The sequence below is a fragment of the Onthophagus taurus genome, chromosome 7, assembly GCF_036711975.1.
Source record: "Onthophagus taurus isolate NC chromosome 7, IU_Otau_3.0, whole genome shotgun sequence".
NCBI classification, from domain to species: domain Eukaryota; kingdom Metazoa; phylum Arthropoda; class Insecta; order Coleoptera; family Scarabaeidae; genus Onthophagus; species Onthophagus taurus.
Window position 1 is genome coordinate 305002 of NC_091972.1, and position 18701 is coordinate 323702.

At 32.8% G+C, this 18701-nt stretch overlaps 1 protein-coding gene across 3 annotated transcripts in view; it reads left to right on the plus strand.

Moving 5' to 3' along the window:
- The window catches only part of LOC111421204 (lachesin-like), a 75118-nt gene that overhangs the window by 2166 nt on the left and 54251 nt on the right, over window positions 1–18701 (plus strand). Inside the window, exons 1-3 of one of the 3 annotated variants that reach the window (XM_071198129.1) lie at window positions 11485–11505; window positions 11555–11691; window positions 11770–11890. The exons of 1 other annotated variant lie outside the window; for it this stretch is intronic. The gene's annotated coding sequence lies outside the window, so the exon portion shown is untranslated. Of the gene's footprint in view, window positions 1–11484; window positions 11506–11554; window positions 11692–11739; window positions 11891–18701 lie in introns of those variants that run through there. One more of the 3 variants, XM_071198130.1, reaches the window with a different exon arrangement.

The following is an 18701-nucleotide window of genomic DNA, read 5'->3' on the forward strand; positions in this document are numbered from 1 at the left end:
GTCTAAAACTATCACTAACACTAGACCTAGAACTAGAAAGTATCGGCTTTAGCCGTACATCTTCAGACTTCACAACTTTTAGTGATAGTGTTAGTGTAATACTAGAACTAACACTAGAGCGAGAACTGGAAACATTCGGGTTTAGCCGCACGTCCCTCAAGACGGCTAAACTCGAATGATTCTAGTTCTATTTCTAGTATTAGTTCAAGTGACAGTGCTAGTGTAGAACTAAAACTAACACTATACCTAGAACTAGAAACATTCGGGTTTAGCCGCACGTCTCTTAAGACGGCTAAACCCAAATGATTCTAGTTCTAGGTCTTGTGTTAGTTCTAGTGATAGTGCTAGTCTAAAACTATCACTAACACTAGACCTAGAAAGTATCGGTTTTAGCCGTACATCTTCAGACTTCACAACTTCTAGTGATAGTGTTAGTGCAATACTAGAACTAACACTAGAGCGAGAACTGGAAACATTTGGGTTTAGCCGCACGTCCCTCAAGACGGCTAAACTCGAATGATTCTAGTTCTATTTCTAGTATTAGTTCAAGTGACAGTGCTAGTGTAGAACTAAAACTAACACTAGACCTAGAACTAGAAACATTCGGGTTTAGCCACACGTCTCTTAAGCCGGCTAAACCCAAATGATTCTAGTTCTAGGTCTTGTGTTAGTTCTAGTGATAGTGCTAGTCTAAAACTATCACTAACACTAGACCTAGAAAGTATCGGTTTTAGCCGTACATCTTCAGACTTCACAACTTCTAGTGATAGTGTTAGTGCAATACTAGAACTAACACTAGAGCGAGAACTGGAAACATTTGGGTTTAGCCGCACGTCCCTCAAGACGGCTAAACTCGAATGATTCTAGTTCTATTTCTAGTATTAGTTCAAGTGACAGTACTAGTGTAGAACTAAAACTAACACTAGACCTAGAACTAGAAACATTCGGGTTTAGCCACACGTCTCTTAAGCCGGCTAAACCCAAATGATTCTAGTTCTAGGTCTTGTGTTAGTTCTAGTGATAGTGCTAGTGTAAAACTAGAACTATCAGAAGACCGAGAACTAGAATCATTCGGGTTTAGCCGCACATCTCCTAAGACGGCTAAACCCAAATGATTCTAGTTCTAGGTCTTGTGTTAGTTCTAGTGATAGTGCTAAGTGCTAAGTCTTAAGACGCACGGCTAAACCCGAATGTTTCTAGTTCTAGTGTTAGTTCTAGTTTTAATTCAATAAAAATATGCAACATAGTGATATCTTATGTTAACTAGCGCTACTTACCACTGTCACCAACGCAATATTACAAAGAAAAGTTTACCATTTGGACAAACTATATCCCAGATGCAGAAACTGATAGTTTGTTTAAGGTAAACAGTATGTGCCTGATTTTCAAATATGCATCAAAATCTTGGAAACACATAGAAGCACTAGAATTTGGTTGATTTTTGAGAAAAATTGTGGAAAATGTTTAGACGACTGAATCTGGTATTAATTAAGTGTGCAAAGTACAAAATTATTAGGGATGTGAGAAAATTCGTTCGGAAAAGATTATTTCCTACCATAGGCACTTCGGATGCTTCGTTTGAAGTTGTTGTAAGTCTTCCTATAGAAACTGAAGCATTATTATTTGTAGAATTAAAATTATATTAGACAAACCAGTACAATTGACATTATCCTGATTATGAAGATCGAAAGAATGAACGGAAGAACTTCATTCGTTCTTTGTCTCTGCTTGGAGCAATCGCATGGATTCCTATCTATGTTTCCAACACTGTTTATATGTTGATGATGGCTGTTAGATTACGTAAAGTAGAATTTTAATCGTTGTAAGAAATTTATAAATATCACGTTAATTTGTAATATTAAAGTGAGAAAACTTAGCTTTATCACTCACGTGTATATGTCATTTTTACACGAGGCGTAGCCAGGTGTAAAAAGATTATAAAACGAAATCACCATTCATTAACGAAGCAACCTTTACATTGCGTGAGAATTCAAATCGGTATAATGTAAGGTATTAGAATGATGTAAATCCCCATTAGATATGTGAAAACCGTACTCAAAGTCCATAAAAGTTAAATGTATGGTTACGTATAATAGGTACTTTGATGCTTGGGTCAATCTTTATCGCAGAATACTTAAAAGCTGATAAGTATGAAATTTTACATGTAAATGAAATCGTATCTTCAATGAGAAATCTGTTTGACGCCAATTTGAATCCAGTACATTTTCGCGTAAATGTTCGACGGTATCTAGATTTTTCCTAGAAAATGGATTAGTAGTGTTGAATGGCCTCCTCGTGCACCATATCTCAATCCTAAAGACTGGATTTAATGGAAATACTTCAAAGTCGAGCTTATAAAACAAAACTTGAAAGTCTTGCAGAGTTAAGGCAACGAATTATCGATGAATCATGATTAAATTCCGGGAAATCCTGGAGGAATGTAATTGAATAATTAATTTTTATATTATTGCAAATTATAGATTTGATGGTTTCAATATTTAATAAATGGAGGATGACAAAGACTATAATTTTTTGTTAGGCCAAGTTGATACACATAATAAGACACTTAAAACATCTTTGTTCATGTACCTAGTTTTGATACATATAGCATATAACTTAGTTTTGACATACCGAGAATGTTATACAACAATGTATGAATGCAGTAACCATAGTAACGAAACTACTATGCACTTGCACTGTCCCACATAAAATGCAACATAGCTTAATAGTAATTTAATAACTTATAACTTAATAATTTGCTTGGAAAAAGCTGACGTCCTTATGACAAACTTGAGATTTCGGTCGTCTTAAAAGACGCACCGCTAAACCCAAATATTTCTGGTTCTAGGTTTAGTGCTAGTTCTGTTTTTCGTTCAATAAAAATATACCACAATCTAACGCTGAATAACAATTAAAACTAGAATTAACACAAGTCCGAGAACTAGAAACATTCGGGTTTAGCCGCACGTCTCTCAAGACGGTTAAATCCGAATGATTCTAGTTATGGGACTTGTGTTAGTTCCAATGATAGTGTTACGGCAATACTAGAACTAACATTAAAGCGAAAACTGGAAACATTCGGGTTTAGCCGCACGTCCCTAAAGACGGCTAAACCCGAATGATTCAAGTTCTATTTCTAGTGTTAGTTCAAGTGACAGTGCTGGTGTAAAACTTGAGCCGTCCCGAGGGACGTGTGGCTAACCTCGAAAGTTTCTAGTTCTCTGTCTAGTGTTAGTTCTTATGATAGTGCTAGTGTAAAACTAGAACTAACAGAAGACCGAGAACTAGAAACATTCGGATTTAGCCACACACCTTTTAAGACGGCTAAACCCAAATGATTCTAGTTCTAGGTCTTGTGTTAATTCTTGGGATAGGTCTAGTGTAAAACTAGAACTAACACTAGACCTAGAACTAGAAAGTATCGGGTTTAGCCATGCGTCTTCAGACTTCAGAACTTCTAGTGATAGTGTTAGTGCAATACTAGAAATAATACTAGAGCGAGAACTGGAAACATTCGGGTTTAGCCGCACGTCCTTCAAGACGGCTAAACTCGAATGATTCTAGTTCTATTTCTAGTATTAGTTCAAGTGACAGTGCTAGTGTAGAACTAAAACTAACACTAGACCTAGAACTAGAAACATTCGGGTTTAGCCACACGTCCCTTAAGACGGCTAAACCCAAATGATTCTAGTTCTAGGTCTTGTGTTAGTTCTAGTGATAGTGCTAGTGTAAAACTATCACTAACACTAGACCTAGTACTAGAAAGTATCGGGTTTAGCCGTACATCTTCAGACTTCACAACTTCTAGTGATAGTAGCTGTGTTTGGTACACTTGCTATAAATACTCCTAGTGTAGCAAGTGTAGTGCAGTTGACAACTCTCAGTTTTCAACACATTTTCAAAGTGCATAAGTGTAACAATTTTAGGTGTTTGGTAAAACGGATTATTATGACAGTTATAGGTTATGTAAACTTTATTATTTCTGTAGGAAGTTGAATAATTTATTATTGATCAAAGAATCAAGATGAATAAATCAAAAAAGGAAATGGTGCCTGTAGTGACCCTATTAAAGTCTGACACCGAAAGTGAAGACAATGATATGATTTTTGAAGAATTGGACAGCGATGATGAAGAAAATGTATTTTTACTTTTAAGTAAAAAAGATAAAAGAACTTGCATCGATAAATACTTTGAGGATGTAGTTCCCAAATATTCTGATGTACAGGTGTCCCAATTTCGATGTCCACATAGGCTATCTCCGAAACTAAAAGAGATAGAAAAAAAGTAGCTTACATGTCATGATCTCGTTTTTCAAGAAAATGCTAATGCCGAAAACTGCGAACAGCTATCGTCTTTTGTTTTCGCCCTATCGGCAAAAACTGAAAATTTTGCGAAAACGACAATCGCGAATATCTCACTTATTATCAAAGATGGAGTATTATAAATAAAACATTATATGGGCAACTTTTTACGAAGAATTCAGTGGCGTAGGTAGAATTTTTTTCCCATCTTTTATTTTCGAGATTTGAGACATAACTTTATTTTTTTAAATGGAAACCATAGTTGGCTATGACCTAAAATAATTTGTTATTTTCTTCTGATAACAAATATATATAGTTTGTGGGGTATATTTCTTATAGTTATTGAATAATTAACAAAAATTCATTTTGTTCTATCTAAAACTAATGTATGTATTTAAAAGTTAATGTTGCTATGGTGATAACCATACATACTATGATGGAACATAATGTATCAATTTTTTTTGTTCTTTCTAAAACTATTGTATGTATTTAAAACTTAATGTTGTTATGGTGATAACAATGCCACGATGGAAAACATTGGGTACGTTCAGCAGGTGTCAACAGTTGAATTAAATCAGTCAGCTAGTTGTATGAGCTTTAATACAGCGGAACGAAATCGGCTGAACAAGCAATTGAGAATTAGCAGTTCAGCATAACCTAAAACTATGGCCAACAATAATATTTTTGAAAATTTTGTGTTATTGCAAGAGATAATGGATGATGATGTTGATTTTAAGGCTCATTTCATTTTATACAGTTCTGCCAGTTTTCAAAATTAAAGGGGAGAAACAAAAAATATTAATCCTAACCTAGAATTTCACAACCGCTGACAAACTAAGCGCAGATTACTTACGCTGAGATATTTACTAAACTGCTGCGTAACAGCGCTGACTTAGCATATCGTTCAGCCGCGACTGCTAATATAGCAACTTAACAGTTGACACCGGCTGAACGTGCCCATTGTTTCCAATTATTGCCAAAGTTTGTAGTAGTACTTAAAAATTCACTGACAACTCTGGCATTATGTGCTGGTGCTCCGTCATATTGAAAATATATCATTTGAGACTTATTTAATGGTAAATTGTCGACCAAAGGCACAATGTGCTGCCTTGATATATTGAGGTATTACCTGAGTTTAAGTTTTTATGGTAGATACTATATGCCAACATTCTATTATCTAAAAGGGCACACCATACATTGAACCTCAACCTTCTTTGAACACTCAGAGACTTCATTGGTCCAGATGACATTTTGAACAAACAGCAGATTATTTAATTTTTCTAAATATCATCTACAAAATTCTAATCTTAGATTGACATCTCCTGCACGTAAATAATGAGTTAGGCCCGCTTTGTATGGTTTATACATATTTTTCTTTCATATTCGGAAGCAGCGGTTTTTGGGTCAGACGTCTTGTTCAATTTCTCTGCAAGATGTTGATGGATTTATCGCAAGTGAAGCCAACACATTGACTTCATCCTCTTGCAGGCCATTTTGGTATGTTTTTGCACGTGGTTTGGGGATGGACCAAAAATCTATTAAACTTTCTGCTAACCGGTTGAAGGTTCTTACGTGCGGTTGTCTTCTTTCCGAATACTTTGTGAAATATAATTCCGCGGCTAACGTCGCATTCTTATCTGATAACATATAGCATTCCATCATGTTACATTTTCATAATTTTCGAAGTTCATTGTAAAGTTTTATTTAGTTTTGTTATACTTTGACACCTAACATGCTGGTGCATCATACCAGCTCATAATGCCAGAGTTGTTATCGAATTTTTAAATACAAACTTTGGCAATTATTTGATACATTATGTTCCATCATAGTATGTATGGTTATCACCATAGCAACATTAACTTTTAAATACATACATTATGTTTAGATAGAACAAAATGAATTTTTGTTAATTATTCAATAACTATAAGAAATATGCCCCACAAACTATATATATTTGTTATCAGAAGAAAATAACAAATTATTTTAGGTCATAGCCAACTATGGTTTCCATTTAAAAAAATAAAGTTACGTCAAAAATCTCGAAAATAAAAAACGGGAAAAAAATTCTACCTACGCCACTGAATTCTTCGTAAAAAGTTGCCCATATAATGTTTTATTTATAAAACTCCATCTTTGATAATAAGTGAGATATTCGCGATTGTCGTTTTCGCATAATTTTCAGTTTTTGCCGATAGGACGAAAACAAAAGACGATAGCTGTTCGGAGTTTTCGGCATTAGCATTTTCTCGAAAAACGAGATCATGACATGTAAGCTACTTTTTTTCTATCTCTTTTAGTTTCGGAGATAGCCTATGCGGACATCGAAATTGGGACACCCTGTACAGTTTAAAAAGCATTTTAGAATATCTAGGGAGTTGTTTGAAAGTTTATCCAGTCGTTTTGAAGTAACAGAATTCCGGAAAGTAAATGATACCTACAACAGAAACAGTTCCGCTAAACATTTAGCAGTGTTGCAATTTTAGCCATTATATTTAACCGGAGAACTTCCTATTCGGTTTTTAATTTTAATTGAATAGAACGTTTTCTACAAATCAAACTGTTATTTATTGTTTTTACTAGCTTACAATATTTTATTTTTGTTTAAATAAATCTAACTTTGACACTTTCAAAAAACTAAATACGTCTTAAAGGTTATGTCGACTTACACTACACTTCCTACACTTGCCGGCGAGTCGGTGTGAAAAGTGTCTGCACTTTTAAAACTCAATCGCTTACCAAACGCGGCGGCACGATCTACACTTGTTTGCACCAGTCTACCAAACACTATTTTTAAGAAAAAGTGTGCACTGGTGTACGTTAGTGCAAGATACCAAACAAAGCTAATGTTAGTGCAATATTAGAACTAACATTAGACCTAGAACTAGATAGTTTCTGGTTTAGCCGTGCGTCTTCAGATACACGGCTAAACCCGAAAGTTTCTAGTTCTAGCTCTAGTATTAGTTCTAGTTTTAGTTCAATAAAAATGTGCAACATTGTGATATCTCATGTTAACTAGCGCTACCTATCACTGTCACTAGAACTAATATTAGAACTAGAAGCATTAGGGTTTAGCCACACGTCTACCAAGATGGCTAAACCCGAATGATTCTAGTTCTACGTCTTCTGTTACTTCTACTGATAGTGCTAGTGTAAAACTAACACTTTACAACTAACAGTTTTACACTTGTGGTTTGTTCTCAGTCTAGTGTTAGTTCTAGTGATAGTGCTAATGTAAAACTAGAAAGTTCTAGGTCTAAACCCGAATGTTTCTAGATCTAGGTCTAGTGTTAGTTCTAGTTTTAGTGCAATAAAAATGTGCAACATCGTGATATCTTATGTTAACTACCGTCACCTACCATTGTCACTAGAATTAATATTTGAACTAGAAACATTCGGAGATGTTGCATGTTATGTGGAATAAAAAAGTAGGTGTTTCCTGGTTTCTATGGAAATATATTTTTGTATATTGCATTTTAAGTGAAATTCACTCACTTTAGTACCAAAAAATAAAATAAAAAATGATTTATAGATATTTTAATGCCCTATTAGTTTCAATTAAAAAAGAATTATATCAACATCTATTTAATTGTAGATCATAAAATAAAATTTTGTCACTCGCATAAAAATCAATCAATTTCATCATTAGTTAACATTTTATCATATTCCAGTTTCATAAATGATCGTTATTTATATAAACTTTTGTTATGGATTTAGAAAAACCCAACAAATTACGAAATATAAATCAACCTTGACATATTCGTGTTATTTCGTACATTTATTTCTGATAAATATATAAATATCTCCAAACACGACACAAAACATTATCAAAAAAAAAAAGAAAATTCATTATTTACCGAAAAACTTGGGAACATTTTTTTGTAACGATTTAAATGAAAACGTTGCGTTGAACATCGTATATTCTATTCAAAGCAATAATTATCCGTGAGTCTTCTTTAACTGTTCCTTGATGAATGTGTCCGCATGCTTCTCTTTTGCAAATGTCTCGTTCACAAAGAAAGGGACGTTGACGTCAATTTTACCGTACAAAAAAGCGCGTTTTTCTGCTGAGAACGTAAGTCCCAGCCGGTTCAAAGGTTTGCGTGAGCGGGTGCTTATGGCCTCATTGTATATTTTCATCAGGTTCTTAACCGTTTTTCTCTTCCGCGTTTCCCCTTTTTTTTTGCAGACACGAATCCTCCATTTTTTTCCTTTCCTTTTCAAGTTAAGATGAAATTCTTTATTTAGGTTCACATAAATGTATATAGAATGTTATTCGTTCTGTAAATTTGTGATTAAAGGAAAACGTAATGCAAATGAGTAATTTTGAGAGAGGAAATGTCTTGTTTTAACATCATTCTAAGGGTTGAGATTATTGCCGTCCCGCAACATTTTCGAATTTCCCGCTGAAATTAAATTTACCTGTTTCGTACACTTCCGGGAAAAAGTCTTTACGAAGACGGGCGACTCTCACTCAAATTCAATTTAAACTTCGTCTTTAGTCCCCCTCTTTTCGAACTTTCCATATTTAATAAACCGGAAATTAAAAATGCCGCCCGAACTATGCAGAAAATTTTACATGTACACTTCCAACAACTTGGGGGAAGATGTATTAAAAACTTTTTCGATTTTTTTTATTTTATCCTGTAAACGATTTATATGGAGCCCTATATATGTAATACGGTCTGTCAGTGTTTCTGATGAATCAAAGAGAAAAGAACCGGCTCTGAACTCGAGTTAAAGCCGGCCGTCGGTATCCATTACTTCTGCCAAATCGCCCTAAACGCCATTTGGGGTGAACTTTTCGTTTGGAGGATATTTGGGGCAACGGTGGACGGAAGAGGCGGACGAAGTACAGTTGCTTTTCGGATAAGCCCGAGACGAACTCTAAGAAGTATTATCCGGTGGGACGGCTTCGAAGTTTACTACTAAATCATAAGGCTTAAGTCAACAACTACTACTTAACGGTTTGTTCAAAAAGACTGGTGGGACTTGGCGAAGAGGAATTAACTAGCTCAGTACCGTACGTTACCGAGTTGAAAGTCTTCCAATTTTCTTTGTAATATTATATCTTTAAAGTAAAAAGAAAAATAAATTAGAGATTCTAATTTATAGTTGCGGTTCATCTTCTGTAACTAATTAATCCATCTCAATTTTATTCACTGCATTCTATATCGATTTAAATCCAACCTAAATCTCATAATAATACTTTATTACTTCGACACTGCAATTCATTCTCGCCCTGTTACCGGATATAAAGCATTTACACGAGATATATCGTTTTAATTACGTCCTAAATTAATTTACACGCAAACATCGGTGCATTTTGAGTGTTTTGATAGAGAAGATTTAAATATATGCCCTTTAATAATCCCTTTGGCTTTAGGGCAGGGACCACTTTGTCGAAACATTTTCATTCCTTTCACATTTCTTTAAAAATTAACGAATGTCAAATTGCGAATTCAACGCTGTATCTTCCATTTGCCGACGAACTTTTCCTGATGTTCTCTCCCTTCATCCCCTATTCAGATTCGCTTCGCGCTTCTCAACCGGCCCCCCTTTTATTTCTTTCGCATAAACTGAACGACAACAACTCAAACAGGAGTCAACTTTGAACTTTTTTTAACTCCAAGCTTTCGCCGTAACGTTCATTCTTTGTGTTTATAAAATCCAAAGAACGCTATTGTGAAACGTGCTCAGTTGTTTTGTCCGTTTGGAGCAATTAAAGTTTTCCTTTGTTGTATATATAACGACACGGTCCTTCTTATATTTTTAGTTCCTTTTGTTAGTATCTACAGAAAGCTTTGCAATTATTACAAAACAACTAGTAAATGTAGAAATGTTATAAATTAAAAAACTATTAAAAATACTGTTTTATTAAAGATTTTTAAAAAAGCAAATTTATTTACAGTCAGAAAATGATAAAACCGCGTAGTTTAAAGCGTTTATTTAAAATAGTATAAAAGGGAAATAATGAGAAATCTAATCAACGTTTGTTGGCAGCCGTCGTGAAAACGCATAAAGTATAAAGCGGAGAAGACCTTTTGAAAATAAAATTCCATCCGGCAAATAAGAGAAGGAGATGCCGGTTCGCGTCTCCGTCCGTGCGAAATGAAGTCAACGGAAGCTTTTTCAGGGTAATTTTCCACCTGAAACCGACAAAGGGGTCTACAAAGCGACGTCCACAACCGCGTCGTATTCATCGCGAAAGGTTTTGGCCCCCTTTTCCGAAAAAGGCTGGCGATAAGCATCTGTCGCCAGATGAATGCCTTTCATGCCGCAAAATTGAAAACTACGGAACGGTCCGATGCCGCCACGACCGGCCCCTTTAATTTTCAACCCGTCGTCAATGCCGGTCGCCTGCGGTGGTCGAAATTAAATTCGCCATATAAATAGGAAAATGCGGACCTTTAATCAAAATATCGTCCCTTTTCGAACTGAAGCGATTTCAAGGATATCCTCCTTTTTCTGTAAGGGTTGCTGAAAATGGGTGCCCCAGCGTTCGTTTAATGCAAATTGGAGATATGGCGACAACCTGTCGCCGCTAATTCCAGCAGTTGGTACAGGACTTGACACAAGATTTATTTCATCCTTTACAGCTCACCCGATTATTCTAAGCTACCGTTGCCGCGGAATACAATGAGCTTGTCAAGTTATTTTCACCCTCTCATTCTCTTCACATCCGCAGCACATTTTAAACTATTAATTTAAATTTTCCGCATTCAATAAAATTTGTATAAATCATTATAACAAAGAGGTTGATATGATTTTGCAATAGGTAAATGAAATATTCCCAATTTGTATGCAGCTCATGTCGGTGGTGTTGCAGTAAATCATAGATTGATTTGATGACTTCTTGAACTTTTGCAAGTTAGTGGTATTTTATCGTGATGGAAATTATTAAATTCTTCTCTAGATTCAATTGCGACATTTGCACCAGCTGTCTTCGCCTGTTTGACTTGCGTTTGTTGAACATTTGCGGTAGAAACTTACTGTAATGTTTTTTTTTAATTCATAATTTTATTAAATCTAATCTATTAAAGTTGAAAACAATAAATAATTTAACTGTTTAATTTTAAAAATGTAATTGAAATTTTAATTCCGGAACTAGCGACGTTGTCAAGTCTAATCGAGCGTGAGCTCGTGAGACTGTTCAGAGTAATAGCCGGTTCACACGTTTGAGTTAACTCGTAAACAAATCTTTAATGTAAAATTCAACGAATTAAATGTGATTAATTGATAACAAATTTCCTAAGTTTTAGTTAATACGAAGTAAGATTAATATTATTGTTCCATCAAATTAAGGAAAATATCTTGTTTAAGAAGAAACAACATAATCACAAAAAAAATAAAGTAAAGTAAATAAGGAGTTATGAAATGAATTATTATGAAGGTAAGTGAATTGTTAACTAAATTAACAAGTATAAATCTAAAAAAAATAACAACACTTAGCTTAGTCTGTTGGTTGTAGGATAAATAAGTCCACGGTACGGGATTCAGGGATTGTCAGGAACGGGAACCAAAATGATGTTTCTTCACCAGGGTTGTATAATAATGAAGTCTACAGTACAGGATTCTGTTTCTTCATTAGGGTGACTTCTTTTCTTTTTCTTTGAATCGGAGAAATTCTTCAAATTACTTTTTTTTTGAGGTTATGTCAACATTTATCTTTTTACATAACCTAAAACGTTGCTTATGATGTTTGACGAGACAAAATTTGCGTGCGTTCTCTATCAAGTTCAAAATAACACTAAATTTTTTTAATTTTCCTTTGTTTAATGTTAAAATTAAGAAATAGTGTTTCCTGATTGGTCAAGTTCATTAACTTGAAATTCGTTTTTAAAAATTTCTGCTATTACCAACTTTAACATTTGAAATGTCACTAATTTAATTTGATTAAATATTATTTAGTTTTTTTTTAATAACTATATTTATGTATGAAATCATGTAGTTTTAATGCTTCTTTAAATTGCTATTCAGATATCTGATCATTTTCTTCTACATATATTCAAAATTCCCAAAATGCTCAAATGTTGAGGTTATGAATTTTCATCTAAAATTTCATTAATTACACAAAAGTTCTTTGTGATTTCCATTTTAATTATGCTAAGATTATCATTTTCAATACCTTTAACTGAGTAATTAAGGATTTGAATAAGAAATTGAGAAAAAAATCAAATTGAGGTTATCTATCTGTCAGGGGGTCCTTAAAATTACTTCGTATCGACTTTACATGGATTATATACAATAGAAAACATCAACGGCCAATAATACATAACTGAATTCATCAGGAAATAGTATTATATATTATAAAAATAAATTTATAATTTCTATATTTCTCTATTAATTCTTTCGTCTATATTCTTCTACAACACAAATTCTTACTCAAAAAGCTTGATTAAGCTATTAATAATACACTAATTATTAAGAGTTATTATATTATAGACAATTAGTTTCTTGTTTCATTCAAATTCAAATTTATAATTGAAAACAAACAAATTATTTATTATTTAAACTCAATCAATCAAACTATTATGTTTATTTAAACCATGGAAATTCTCTGGAATAGTTGAACTAAAAAGTAGTGAATAATTCAAATCAGTACGCACTGCATTTAATGCAATTATACAAGATAAATTGGCGTGACGCGTGACGATTTATAGCCGAGTTCATTTAAATCGTTTATTTATATCGAGCAATTTAATAAAAGCTCTAGACCACCAAAAGAGTGACGCAGATCTGATCCCCGGAGACTTGCTTAATGTAGATTGAAGATACGGTGACATTGCGGATCTGGAATCTCGCTCGGAGTTTCAGCTGTGGCGAATGGACCAAAATGGAACCGTAACGAGGATACATTTCGAGCTCTTTACGCCCGGCCTGCTTTGATGGTGATATTTTTTTGGGATAAAAAGAGCTGCGATGGTGGTGGTGGTGGCGCCAGAGGACCGCGTATCGAGCGATTTTAGGCCCTAATTGAATTATACTGGTCGTCGACGAATATTTAGAACAAAACCCGGATAAAAGCGTCATCAACACCTTTCTTTGTACTCTAAAACGGAGTTCTTCTTCTAAATTTTCGTTATAGCTAGGAAAAGTTAGCGGGGCTTTCAAACTTCTATTTGACTTCTCGCGAACCCCTTTATGTGTAAAGAAGGAAACGCAGCAAAAAATATTATGAGAAATGAACGAAAAGTTTTACAAAAAGGAATAAGACGCTTATTTAAGTTATTAGTTTTAATTTAATTACCAAAACACATTAACGTTAATATCTCTATTTCGGCAACGAAATACAATAAAAACTAATAAGTGGCTACGGCTGCTTCGGCGGTATTAAATTGTAATCGATACGGGCCATTAATTAAAGTTACGCTATCCGCGAAATTACAGGACTGGCTTGGGAGGTTGGTGTAGTGCAGGAGGTGGGAAATAACCTCAGCGTTAGATTAAAGCCTTCGCGATTCAATTACGAGCGATGGATGTATTAGAAGTTGTTATTAAGTGGTGTAATCTCAAACATATCACCGACGCTAGCACCTAAATTGGGTTCGCGAAGACGTTCTGACGTGAATATTAAGTTTGACTCGATTCTGTAATATAACCAGCAATTTTCTTGAATCAAACGATGAACTGTTATAAACGTACATATTGTCGCGTCTTTCGAAACTAATATGAACCACATCGCAAGTTGAAATTGGAATAGTTCTCGTTAAACTTGATTAAAGGTAGATGAGAAACGCAGTTATCCTCATCTTTATGCTTTTCGTAAATGATTTGTACAGGGTGGTTCAAATTCGATGTCCGAATAGGGTAACTCGAAAACTATAAAAGTTAGAAAAAAAGTAGCTTACATCTCATGATCTCGTTTTTCGAGAAACTGCTAATGCCGAAAACCTCATAGCGCTATCGTCTTTTGTTTTTCCGCTAGAGGCTAAAATTGAAAATATCGTAAAACCAGCAAGCGCAATTATCTTGGTTATTATTATAGCTGGAGTATTATAACTACGACATTATATGGACACTTTTTTACAGAGAATTTCATGACGTAGTCAAAAAAATTTTTTCGGTTTTAGATTTTGAGATATTATCACAATGTTCGTTTTTTTAAATGGAAACAACCACTGATTATTCGCTTATTAAATTCGTTATTTTTTTCTGATTCCAAAAATATAGGGTTTGACAGGTCTATTTCTTATTGTTTTAGAATAAAGCTAAAAATTAACTTTTCTTTTAGTGTCTTCCAAGAAATTAAATTTACAGTTTCCTGTAAATTACGGTACTATAATTAAAAATTAAAAAAACATATTTCTGATATTTGAAACAAATATATTTGTTGAACTATTTAATTTATATATGTAATTATACAAAAGTTGGAATAGATTGCATTATTTCACATTTTTTATTAATATTTAATATTATTCTTAAATGACTTAATAAATTATTGATAGATGGCGCCATGTTTTTTTTTTATTCAAATAAACATAGCAACATTTGTTTGTATTCAAAAATTTTGAAGTGTCACTTTAAAAATCCTGTTTTTAAGATGAATTACGAAAATTTTGAAAAGTTTTACATGTTAGAATGTTACATATTAAAAAAATTAATTGTTTTTAAATACCAGAAGTTATCTTCTTATTTAATTATTAACTTTTTAGATTTTACCTACCGCCCCGTAACTTACAGGAAACTGTAACTTTAATTTCGTCGACGACACTAGATGGAAATTTTATAAAAAAAGTTTATTTTTAACTTTATTCTAAAACAATAAGAAATAGACCTTTCGAACCCTATATTTTTGTAATTAGAAAAAAAAAAGAATTTAATAAGCGAATAATCAATGGTTGTTTCCATTTAAAAAAATGAAAATTGTCATGATATCTCAAAATCTAAAATCGAAAAATTTTTTTTGTCTACATCATCAAATTCTCTGTAAAAAAGTGTCCATATAATGTCTTAGTTATAATACTCCACCTAGAATAATAACGAAGATAATTGCACTTGCTGGTTTTACGATATTTTCAATTTTGGCCTCTAGGGGAAAAACAAAAGACGATAGCGCTATGAGGTTTTCCGCATTAGCAGTTTCTCGAAAAACGAGATTATGACATGGAAGCTACTCTTTTTCTAACTCTTATAGTTTCCGAGTTAGCCTATTCGGACATCGAATTTGAACCACCCTGTACATTGCATTGCAAATTTGAAGTAATTTACTTGATTCTATAGTTACCGCAACTATGTTCAATTACTTCTAAAAGTTAAAACGATGAATATTCATTAATTCTGAGTAAGAATTTTGCAACGTAAAGTTCTAACCTATTTTTATTTCTGAAAGTTGTCTTTTAAAGATCACTACTTACAATTAGATAGTTATTATTTTGACGATTTTAATTTTACTTGCCTAACAACTCTAAATCACTTTCAGCATAATATCTTTTTTTATATGGCGTCAACAAAGCTCCAATATCATATAGAATTGATAAAAAAAATTCCAATTTGGATTCTACATCCTTTTCCTCTAAAACTACGAAACTCGGCTGCTCTCCTCCAACCCCGAAAACTATAAAATTGCAAAAATAATTGTACCAAAACGTTGAATAAATTCTAAGCCCTATAATATATGTTGTATAAGGTTCGAAATGGATAGTATTAGATTATTAATTTAAATGCCCTAGTGACAACTGTAAAAGAGACAAAAGGAGTAATCCTAAATTATTAATTTTTAAGTTAATGGATTGAGACCGAAAGCATTTCTTTTCATTAATTAGTCATAACTTTCTTTTCGTGTTAAAGTTAGAATCGGATCTAAATAGGATCTTAACAAAGTAATTTTATTTAAAAAACTAAAACACATTTATACAGAGTTTGGAAATTCTGGGAATAGAATTGGATCTTGTGTGTTTTCTTAAGACAACTAGCTCTGTCTTTTCGAGACCTTCGAGTAAGTTGAAGCGGGTTGAAGAAGTTCGGAGCTGTACTGATACCGGGGCAGATGACGACGAAAGATCTCGGTATACCAGCTGTGGCGCGATCGTGACGGCTATACGTATTGTGATTAGTTTGTTCTTTCCACATTCTCGGTATACCGAACTTCATTCTTTTACATGGATTGCGGAGATAGCTTGTGAAAACTGAACTCTCCTAAATTGAATGAATAATGTTGAGAAAAACGGCATTTTCGTTTTCATCTCTCTAACAATATGAGACTTCTCACAGTAGGCTCAAACTATTGAAAATTGTTTGGTGCCTATCCATTTTTATCATAGAACACCGATGACAGCTATCACAAGCACAGAACCCGCTTGGTCACTCGTTACGTTTTACGATTATATAGGTTGTTTCTGTAAGTCGTGGCATAAATTTAATCACTAAAACTAGAGACAAAATGATGACGATTTGTGTAAAAATTTTTGAAGCAAATAATCCAAGTTTGATTTCGTATTTTTAAATTGGTTTTTAATCTATCCTACAACCGTATAATGCTATGATGCGGAAGATACCGGACATCCTGTATATAGAATCGGCCCTTGGCCATCTTCAGAGACTCTACAAATAGATTAACATCTCTCATATTATCCATTTTACAAACAAGTTTCTTAATATTTCTGTTAAAAAAGATCACGTATCAAAGTCGAAATCAGATTATTAGTTACTAATTTACAAAATTAAAGTTAAGACTAACACTAGATTAATTTCAGTTATAAAACGTCTATTACATGATAACTAACTTCAGGTTTAAAATGTCAACCTCAATTTTGACATATTTGCAATCTTCACTAAAAATCCTTTAAAATGAGTACAAACACGACATATTTATCTTTAATATTAATGAAGTTATGGTCAACTTCCGGTTAAAAATGTCAACGTCAATTTTGATATATTTGCAATCGTGGTGAAAAATTCTTTAAAATGAGCCCAAACATGATACGGTTAATTCCAATATTACTCGAAATATAAGCAACTTCCGGTTTGAATTGTCAATGTCATTTTGACATATTCTTATAAAATATCTTAATATTTGTCACAAAAATAAAAATATAATAAAAAAAAATAAAAAATTAAGGTTGGTATTAATATTTAAAAATTAAATTGCTATCTTTAATGTTGCTAACTTCGTGTTTAATGTTTTTTATTGTAACTTTTTTGTTTTTTGAGATAAGTGCGTCATCTTTGGACTCATTTTAAAGGTTTTTTAATGAAGATGACAAATATGCCAAAATTGACGTTGACGTTTCAAACCGGAAGTGATTGTATTTTCATTAATATTAAAGTTAAATACAACTAATTTCATGTTTAAAATGTCAACCTCAATTTTGACATATTTGTAATCTTCATTAAAAAACCTTTAAAATGAGTGCAAAGATGATGCACTTATCTCAAAAAACAAAAAAGTTACAATAAAAAACATTAAACACGAAGTTAGCAACAATGAAGAAATCGACGATTTTTTTAATCAATGTGACCCAAAAAACACGTTAAAAGTAAAAAGGAAGTGCGGAAAAGTGACTAACACTAGATTAACTTGAGTTATAAAACTTTTTTTATATTACAACTAATTTCAGGTTTAAAATGTCAACCTTAATTTTGACATATTTGTAATCTTCATTAAAAATCCTTTAAAATGATTACCAACACGACATACTTATCTTCAATATTAATGAAGTTACGATCAACTTCCAGTTACGAATATCAACGTTAATTTTAACATATTTGTAATCGTCGTGAAAAATCCTTTAAAATGAGTCCAAACATGATACGTTTAATTTCAATATTACTCGATATATAAGCAACTTTCAGTTTGAAATGTCAATGTCATTTTGACATATTCTTAATTTTTGGAAAATGTGTTAAAATTTGTCACAAAAACGGAAATACAGGGTGCCCATTATGTATGGAATATAGTATATATCTTGGTAGGTACCAACTTTATAAAAAACATTTTATACAAAAGTTGTTTAATATTTTATTTGCCATAATAAGAAAGCATTCAATTGTTTTTATTTCAGAAAACAAATGAGCAACGAATACACTTGAAGTTTTTTAAATGGCAATGTACCCTTTTGTTAGGCTCATTTGACAGAGATTTTTTTTCTCTTTACGATGACGTAAAATTTTAGTACCCTTATATCAGAAAATTTTTGAAAATAATGTAAAAATTGTTTATTGAGAAAATTTAACTAATAACATTAATCTAGATATCCGAGATCGTCAAGTACCTCGAAGTACCTCGAATTATTAGAGATGTACACTAATTTTTCGTTTATTTGTTTTATTTTGTATGTAAGTTTAATTTACAGTAATAATTGGAGGTATTTGACGATCTCGGATATCTAGATAAATGTTATTGATTAATTTTTATTAATAAACAATTTTTCCATTTCTCTCAAAAATTTTCTGATGTAAGGA